The sequence below is a fragment of the Muntiacus reevesi genome, chromosome 2, assembly GCF_963930625.1.
Source record: "Muntiacus reevesi chromosome 2, mMunRee1.1, whole genome shotgun sequence".
NCBI lineage: Eukaryota > Metazoa > Chordata > Mammalia > Artiodactyla > Cervidae > Muntiacus > Muntiacus reevesi.
Window position 1 is genome coordinate 24,244,274 of NC_089250.1, and position 10,223 is coordinate 24,254,496.

At 37.8% G+C, this 10,223-nt stretch overlaps 1 pseudogene; it reads right to left on the reverse strand.

The window, feature by feature from the left end:
* Positions 1–8,706: 8,706 nt before the first annotated feature.
* LOC136157798 (large ribosomal subunit protein uL23 pseudogene) lies at positions 8,707–9,173 on the reverse strand (annotated as a pseudogene).
* Between the last annotated feature and the right edge of the window lie 1,050 nt (positions 9,174–10,223).

Sequence of the window (10,223 nt, forward strand, 5' to 3'; positions counted from 1 at the left end):
ATGAGAATGCCATGATTTTGCTTTGTGGCTTTCTACATGCATACAACACACACCCACAATGGCCAAGAAATTTATGCAGATTCATACTAATATATGTGAGTTTATATTAATACAAAATTAAAATCATTATATGTGTATATATTAACTTCATGAAATATTGATATACAAAATGTAGCCATAAAGATAAAAATATTTTACATGCATAAAATCATTGTGTGTAACTCTGTAGACATATAGATTAAATATAAACAAAATTATAGACACATAGATAAGAACATAGCTGTGGGCATATATATATGCAATTTTGTTGTTGAATCGTGTTTTCAATATAACACTTCTTTTTTTCTTCACTGCTGGCACTTCACCTTTCTCAGGAGGATATGTGAAGTGAAACTGTTCAGATGTGGCTTAAGTCAGCTGCTGGGATAGTTCAGGGAAGATTGTAATTATAGGCTGAAAATAAGCTGCAGAGTCCTGCAGGCACTGAGTACATCTTTCTTTCTGAGCCCTTGGTCAGTGGCTTGCTTTCTGTAGGGGTGATCATGCTACAGAGTTAGATGAGAGGTTCCTTTGAATGTTCTGAATTCCTTCTCTTTGTGTGAGTGCAAGCCAGAGGACCCACTCACACAAGATGCTTTGTGTTAGTTAACATGAGACACAAACAGATTTTTTTGAAACATATGAATAAATGTTGATCTCCTCCTGGGCAAATTTTTTTTCCATTTTTTTAAACAGAGATGATATACATGGGCGATATGAACATGAGTCTTGTACATGGTACTTTTATCAGTCTGATTTGCCCTGAGTTACTTTTTCATTGTGGCGTTAGAGATATATACATGCCTTTGCCTGTGTCCCATGCTCTGGTGGTGTTGATTGATGCGAAAGCTGGCATAATGAAGGTATGTAGTCTGAGACATAATCATTTCCTATTAGTCCTCTAGCCAACTAACCCCATCCTCATGTGTTGAATGAAAACTATTCTGAACTCAGGACCAGGACTCTGGAAGAGATGCCATAAGGCAAATTCTTTAAGTTAAAATCTGTGGTCATCTGATCAGATGGGATTCTCATCTTGGGAATTCCCATTAAATTCACCCTAAAGATGTCTGACAGTTGATTGAGATGTGTGTATGTGCATGTGTGTGTGCGTGTGTGAAGGAAGAGTGAAAAAGTGTAGAATGGGAAAGGGATGTTGAAAAGATTGTTGTCATTGATGAGCCATGTAATGGTATTTCCACAGGTAAAAAAGTATGAATATCTAAATGAAATTAAAAGTGCAGCTCAATACCAGAAAAACAAACAACCCAATCAAAAAGTGGGCAGAATACCTAAACATTTTTCTGAATAAGACATACAGATGACTAATAAACACATGAAAAGATACTCGACACTGCTTATTATTAGAGAAATGCAAATCAAAACCACAATGAGGTATCACCTCACACCAGTCAAAATGGCCATCATCAAAAAGTCTGCAAACAATAATTGCTAGAGAGGGTGTGGAGGAAAGAGAACCCACTTACACTGTTTGTAGGAAAGCAACCTGATTCAACCACTATGGAGGGCAACATGGAGATTCCTTCAAAAACTAGGAATAAACTGTCGTATGACCTAGCAGACCCACCACTGGGCATATACCCTGAGGAAATCAGAATTGAAAAAGACACATGTACCCCAGTGTTCATTGCAGCACTGTTTACAACAGGTAGGACATGGTAGCAACTTACATATATCCATCAGCAGATGAATGGATAAAGAAGTTGTGGTAGATACACAAAATAGAATGTTACTCAGCTATAAAAAGGAACACATAAGAGTCAGTTCTAGTGAGGTGGATAAACCTGGAACCTATTATACAGAGTGAAACTAAGTCAGAAAGAGAATGACAAACATGACCTGTATATGAAATCTAGAAAGATGGTACCGATGGTCCTACACGCAGGGCAGCAAAGGAGACATAAGCATAAAGAACAAATTTTTGGACACAGTAGAAGGAGCAGGTGGGATGATTTGAGAGAATAGCATTGAAACATATACATTACCATATGTAAAATAGAGAGCCCCAAAGCTGGTGCTCTGTGACAACCTGGAGGGGTGGGGTGGGGAGGGAAAGGGGAGGGAACACATGTATGCCTGTGGCCTATTCATGGTGATGTATGGCAAAAATCACAACTATATTGTAAAGTAATTATCCTCCAATTAAGATAAATATTTTTTAAAAGTGGATTAAAAAGTCCAAGTTGAAAAATAAACAAGAAGTGAATAATAAAATGTGAATGATTTTTTTTTTACATTGGCTGTGCTTTTGAATAATAGCATAAACTGGAAGATCAGATGGTCATTTTTCAGTTCTTCAGATCCTACCCTAATTAGTAAAACTCTATTTACCCTGATGATGACCTTCTAATTTTATATTCATGAGCCTTCCTAAGGATACCATTTTACATTCTCATGAATTATGCTATGAGAAAAAAATTCTCAAAACCAACATCTGGGTGGGGTTTTCATGGTATTCACATTTTATATTCTATTACTTTCCTGTGTCATCTCTTCTAGGAATAATGATTTTTTGCTAACCTAGTTGAATCTTCTTAGGTTTGAACCAACCGTCTTTACTCTTTTGAATGAGTTTAATTTGCACTGCTACTTTTTCTTTTTGCCGACTCTTTGAAGATTGCAATCAACTCCTTTTTGGCCTTCACTGTACATTTTCAAGTTATTGATTCACTTGCTATGTGGTATATAAATGAAGCTTACAAATGCAGTTTCTTTGGTTCTTTGAGTTTTTTTTTCCCCTTCAGCTCTCTGATGTCCCAGCAATTCTGACTCAACATTCACAATATCTCAGCCCATTAGCAGCTAGAATTTGTTGAAGCACAGTGAACTATATTTCCTTGCTCTAATGAAGCACACAAAATAAAACTGCTGTCTCCTCAGCAGGCTACCCTTTCTAAAGAGGGCAGAGCAAATGTTCTCTGAGAGCAGAGAGCGCTCTTAATGAACTCAGAGGGACTTTCTACACCAGCCAACTTGCATCAGTATGAAATTCAACAGATTACGTGCACTGGGTCAGTTGCTTCTGTCTGCATACTGCCCTTTCAGTCTTTTGAATGGACATGGATAATACAATCAGCTATGTTTTCAAACCCCATTTGGCATTTTCTGAGATGGAAAATGCAGAGATGTTGAAGAATTCATAGCCTGAATGAAGAACACAAAATATCATGATTATGTATATATAATGGAATATTACTCAGCTATTGAAAAGAATGAAATAATGCCATTTACAGAAACATGCATGAATCTAGAGACTGTCATACTGAGTGAAGTCAGACAGAGAAAGACAAATATTGTATGGCATTGCTTATATGCAAAATGGTTTTTAAAAATGATACAAATGAACTTATTTACAAAACAGAAATAGACTCACAGACTTAAAGAATCAAACATATGCTTACAAGCAGGGAAGGGTTGTAGGGAGGGATATTTTGAGAGTTTGGGATTGACATGTACACACTGCTTTACTTAAAATGGGTAACCAACAAGAACCTGCTGTGTATCAAGGAGAACTCTGCTCAATATTCTATAACAATCTAACTGGGAAAAGACTTTGAAGAAGAACTGCCGTCTTAGTCGCTCAGTCATATCTCACTCTTTGCTACCCCATGGACTATAGCCCGCTAGCCTCCTCTGTCCATGAGATTTTCCAGGCAAGAATACTGGAGTGGGTTGCCATTTCCTTCTCCAGGGGATCTTCCTGACCCAGGGATCGAACCCAGGTCTCCTGCATTGCAGACAGACTCTTTACCATCTGAGCCACCAGGGCCTTTTGAAGAAGAATAGATACATGTATATGTATAACTGAACATATATATGAATCACTTTGTTGTACACCTGAAACTAACATAACATTGTTAATCAACTATACTCTGATATAAAGTAACAACTTTTTAAAAAAAGAAATAGAAATTAGATGTAAAAACCATCTCTAAGTGAAGGTTTTTAAAGATGTGCTATTACATGGAATGTCGGGGAATGGAGCCTAGGTAGCTATTGCTGGAGCATGGGTTAGGGGAATGGATTAGGGATATGATTTCAGGTGAAGTCAGGGAGGTAGGATCTTATCTGGATGTGTAGTTTTATAAATAGCCAGATAAAGAGATTGACATGATCCTTAGGTGCCCATTCAATATGCAATCATATTTGTATTTGGAAGTATCAGATGAATATGTGTGAGTCGATGTGAAAGAGCTTCATTGCCTTTCAGTTCAACACCCAAGAATGTCAGAAGATTAGGAAAATGTAAATACCTGGGCCAGGTTAAAAATCCAGAAATGGAGCTCCTCAGCTGTCAGAAATGAAGAAGAACTCAAAGCCATATCAGTGAGCAGGAACTGAAACTTAAATGGACCGTGAGAAAAGGCAATAAAGATGCAGGGTTTAACTACTGGTAACTGAAGTTTTAAGTTCTGTGGAGACTTCAGGCTTCCCTAGTGGCTCAGATGGTAAAGAATCTACTTGCAGTGCAGGAGTCACAGAAAACACAGATTTGATCTCTGGGTCAGGAAGACCCCCTGGAGAAGGAAATGGCAACCCAAAGCAAGTATTCTCACCTAGAGAATTCCATGGACAGAGGAGCCTGGCGGGCTACAGTCTATGGGATCACAAAGAGTTGGACACGACTGAGTGAATAACACACATGGTGACTGTTACTAATGGCATATGTTAGTGTTAGTTCATGTGAACTCCTTGAAAACAAGGGGTTCTCTTTGTTTGTGTGTCTTCCACTGTGCCTAACACAAGTCATAGTATGAGTGGTGTAAGGTTGTTGGTGTAAAGTTGGTGAATGAAATAATAAGAATAATTATTCTTTTTTCTGGTTTAAAAAATTCAGCTTTATTGGGATATAGTTCACTTACCATGCAATTCACTCACTTAAAGTGCACAATTCAGTGGCTTTTAGTATATTCACAGAATTGTGCAGCCATCATCACAGTCAATCTTAGAACTTTTTCGTTATCTCCAGAAGAAACGCCCTGCCTAGCTGCTGTCCCCCTCAACACCCTTCTCCTTATCCACCTCCCACCTTTGCCTTAGTTTACCACTAATCTATTTCCTCTCTCTCTAGATTTGCCTGTTCTGAATATTTCAGACAGCTGGAATCATGCAGTGTGTGGTTCTTTATGACTGACTGCTTTTACTTTCAAGGTTCACCCATGTTGCAACACAGATCAGTACTTTGTTTATTTTTATTGCTGAGTAATAGTCCATTGTATATAGTCCATTTTATTTATCTGTTTGTTGTTTGATGGATAATTGGGTTGTTTTCACTTTGGCTATTATGAATAATGTTTAATGAACATTCATATGCAAATTTTTGCATGGACATATGTTTTCATTTCTCCTCAGTATGTGCCTATGAGTGGAATGGCTGGGCCGTAGAGAGAAGGGAATGGCAGCCCACTCCAGTATTCTTGCCTGGAAAATCCCATGGCCAGAGGAGCCTGGCGGGCTACAGTCCATGGGGTCACAAAAGTTGGACACAACTGAGCAACTAAACAACAAAATGGTAGCATACTAGATCTTCTCTCCTGACTCAGTGGTAAAGAATCCACCTGCAATGCAGGAGACTTGGATTTGATCCCTGGGTTGGGAAGATTTTCTGGAGAAGGAAATGCCAACCTACTCCAGTATCTTGCCTAGAAAACCTCATGGACAGAGGAACCTGGTGGGCTACAGTCCATGGAGTCACAAAAGGGTCAGACAACTAAGCGACTAAACAACAACAAAAATGGTAACCTACTACTTCATCATTTGAAGAACTACTAGATTGTTTTCCAAAGTAGCTGCACCACTTTGCATTCCCCTCAGCAGTGTATGAGGATTCGTTTCGCTGCATACTCCTCAATACTTGCTATTATCTGAGATTTTGGCTATAGCAATTCTAGTAAGTGTGAAGTGGTATCTCACTGTGGTTTGGGTTTGCATTTCTTTGATGGCTAATTATGTGAGCATCTTTTCATGTGCCTAGTGGGCATTTGTTTGCCTTCTCTGGACAACAATATCAGTTCGTTTGACCATTTTTCAAAATGGGTTACTTATCTTTTATTAATGAGTCGTAGTAGCTCGTTTTATATTCTAGTTACAATTTCCCTAGAAGACATATGGTTCGCAAAATGTCTTCCTACTCTGTGAGCTGTCCTTTCATTTTCCTGATGGTGTCCCCTTGATGCACAAAATTTTGATGATGTTCAGTTTATTTTTTTGTTTGTTGCTGGTGATTTGATATAATATCTAAGAAACCATTGCTTAATCCTAAGTGACTCTCCCTTGGTTTTTAAAAAATAACTTTTATTACTGATTGATTGCCTTGAGAATTTTTTGTTTTGTTTCATTATAGCTCTTTTTAATGCTTATATATCTGGTCCAGTTTTTCCTTCTCTTTCTCTCTGTAATTATCTATCTTTAAGAAAGATCTTCATGTATGTAATGGTTTGATCCTGTTGTTCTCACTTAAAATTTTATGGTGAATATTTTCCAGTATCACTCAAAATATTTGGAAAAGATGACATAAAACGAGTGTACATCTCAGTGTGTAATTTATGTATTCTAGTGTATTTACTCATTTCCATATTCTTATGCACTTATAACTTGCTTTCAATATTGTGGCATTACTATGAAAGGCTAGTAAACATGAGTATAAATATAATATTGTGGTATTACTATTAAGGGCCGGTGAACATGCATATCAATATGCTGTGGTTCAAGTACCAGGTCCATTCCCTAGGATAGATTCTGGCTAAGAGGTGGAGTTAGTCAAAAGGCATGAACATCTTTCTAGAATGAATTCAAATTGCTTTTGAGAAAGTTGTACCGATTCACACATTCCCAGTTAGTGACTCTTTCATTGTATCCTTATCAATATGAGTTTTATTTTTTTACAAAAATCAAGTAGTAATTGTAGGACCCTTCTCTTTGATGCCCCAACTGCTCATTTACTTAAAGCTTGAGAAGGTAGCTGCTAATTTCAGTATGAAGCAGTCCCCAAGGAAAAGTCATAAATTATACCAAAATTTTCACAGTATTTCAGTGACTTCACACTTCATTTAAAAAGGCACTAAACAATTACCAGGTAATTAACAAACGCGTATTTAAGGAACTGAAAAAAGTTCTCTATAGAGATAACTTCTGAACTTGTGTTGTTTTATTTGGGGGGGGGGGTGGGAGAAGAATCATTGACACAAATTAACAACTTAGAAGTAAGTATCAATTTTGGGAAAGAATTAGCAGATGACCCCGCTTGCTAGATTTTGGGAATCCCCTTGACAGCTAGAACTCTGGCTTACTCTTAAAATGAGAGGCACTCAACAACATCGAGTCCAGGCAAGCAGATCAGTGTTAGAACCCAGGTGCCACCATTTCCTGGCAGTGCAGCTTAAGGTTGGCTTAAATTGCACATGAAGCACTTAGCATAGCTAAGCACACACTAGATACTCAGTAAATGTTAGCTATTTTCCATTATTATTCATCTTTATATCCCCAAAAGACAGCAAACACTGAGGAGAGCTGGTAACAAGTACTCAATACAATTACTGAGTGAGTATATAAGTAAGTTATGGAAAAACTAAAAGGAATGTATGTGGAAGAAGCCTCCCAGATTTTTGTATTATCAGCCACTCATAATCCTCCATTCCAAAATTAAGCCATCTCATGTTTGAAACTTCTCTAAGTGATTATCCGCTTATGCTTCCTTGGTGAGATCTTACTCTGAAATAAAACATTATTTGTAGCCTGTCATGTTTCTTTTCTTGCAGGGATGTACATTGTGTTTTAGTTTGCCATTTAAAATCATTTAGCAGATTTTTTAAAAAATAGGAAGTAAAAAATAATCACTTAGGGTCTAAATTAATCAAGAGGCACAGGATGAAGTCTGAAAAACTCAGTGTTGCTCTGATCCTTGGCTTCATTGAAGGCTGCAAAAAGGTATAAATTAAGTGACCTTTCCAGGTCAGGATTTTATGACTTTGATAAATTTGCCAGGCTTAGCAGTTATCAGAGAAAAATATGTGAGCAAGAATATGAAGATCTTTTCTCCCCAACTACATCTTTCCATGAGTAGATGAGATAATGGGTTTGAAAGTACCTCAAGAAAAGTTAAGTTCTACAGCATTATTATTATAATGTAAGGGATATAAGCACAGCAAAAATATGGAAAGGTCCAAATTGAGCCAAAGTTTCTTTTTTATCACTTCATAAGCTCTTACAGCCAGAGGGATTATTAGCGGTTTTATGGTCTAAACATCTCACGTTTATATATGAGAGAAAAGTAAAGTGACTTTATCAAGATTATTTTGTTTAAAACCAAACTCCCTTTGCTTTCTATAAAAATGATGAATAGTAAAATTAAAATTTAAATTGTTCATAAAAGACTGTATTCTTTAATCTTCATGGTGCAAAAAGTATAAACTTACGTAGTTCATTTATAAAGAGTTTGAATGCTTTATTTTTGTACTGAAAACTTTTGTTTTAGAATTAGCCAGCTGGTCTCAGTTTATTCAGAGTTTTTGTTTATCTATTTGGCCGTGCTGTCTCTTAGTTGCGGCATGTGGGGTCTGGTTCCCTGACCAGGGATCCAGCCCAGGCCCTCTGCGTTGGGAGCGCAGTGTCAGTCGCTGGACTAGCAGGGAAATCCCTGGACTCAGTTTAGATAATCCCAGTTTTGTTGTCAACATCCTAAGCATCATAGTCAGGAGTCAGTTGAACATATGCTTTCTTCTGTCCATCAGGCCTGATTAGGGTGCTGACTTTAGCCATATCAAAGTTGCAGAGCTTCATAGCCTGTTTAACTTGGTTCTCATTGGCTTTGACATCCTCAGTGAATACCAACGTGTTGTTGTCTTCTGTTTTCCTCATGGCTGACTTGGTGGTGAGGGGGAATTTGATGATGGCCTAGTGGTCAAGTTTGTTTCTCCTAGGGGCGTTCTTCCGAGGATATTGGACTACCTTGAATATTAGCCACAGTGTGGGCTGCCAGAAGGTGGGTGATGTCCAGATCTTATGTTTTTGTGGCTGTGGACCCCTTTCAGCACTGCCTTCTTGGCCCTCGAGGCCTTTGCTTTGGCTTTAGCTTTGGGAGGGACAGGGGCTTCCTTCTTCGCCTTCAGCGCCATCTTCATGAAAAGCCGAATGCATTTTAAATGTTATTGTCCTAAGGTGAATTAAAAAATCTAAAATGAGAAATTTCAATTATGGAGGCTTCATTGAAATTGATTAGTGTTTTGAAAATGTTTTTGCTGCATAAGCAGTGCAGAGTTTAAATTCTCAGTCTCCACCCTTGGTGTAAGTTAACCAAATAGCCTTGTCCTTTGGAGAACTGTTAGCCACGAGGGTCCAATCTTCTCTGGAGGATAATATATGCTGAAATGAGTAAAGGTTAATTAAGGCTTTTAGGAACTTCCCTTTTTTTCCTGTGGAACGCCATATTTAAAGTTAAGCCCTTCCCTCAAGCAAAGTTTAACAAGGTTGTTTCATGGTAGCCAGCATTCATCTTAACTTGGAGCTATAAAAGCCTTGTATGCAAAGTATTGAGTGACATTTTGAATATACAAAACCAAACAGTAGGCTGCAAAAAATGTTTTTGCAAGTATTACTTTATTCTTAGGAAGTACACTTCCCCTACACTCACTTTTGGATGATATTGCATTTAAAATACAATTCTCCTTTAGCCAGTCCTATTTAGAAGGACTGAAGAGTGGAAGGGTGAAAACTCTAAACCACTTGAAAGTGACAATACTAGATCTTACATTGTAATTTGAAGGGCAAATGGATGAGTGGTTGGAAGTTAAAGCTTTTGTATTGTTTATCACCAACTAGAGAGTTGTCATCAGAAAGTGAGCATCAGAAGTCGTCCATAGGGAACTATTCTTTATGCAACAGAGTAGGGCACACAGAAATCCTGGAAAAGAAGCAAAGGCAAAGGAGGGAAATGGGGAAAAAAGATGATGCTGGTCTTTATGGGCTGCAGCATATACTGTGGTCCCTGCTGCTTTGAACTTGAAATTACAATGAGTGCTGTAGAATGTATACTGCACAAGTCCTTGTCAGATACTCCTGCAGAGTTGGAAAGCGAGATGATTCTGTTCCCCTTGCAGAAAAGACAAAGTCCTAGTTCTTCCAAAAAGCAGTGGCTGTGACATAATGCTCATTTTAAATGATTTGAA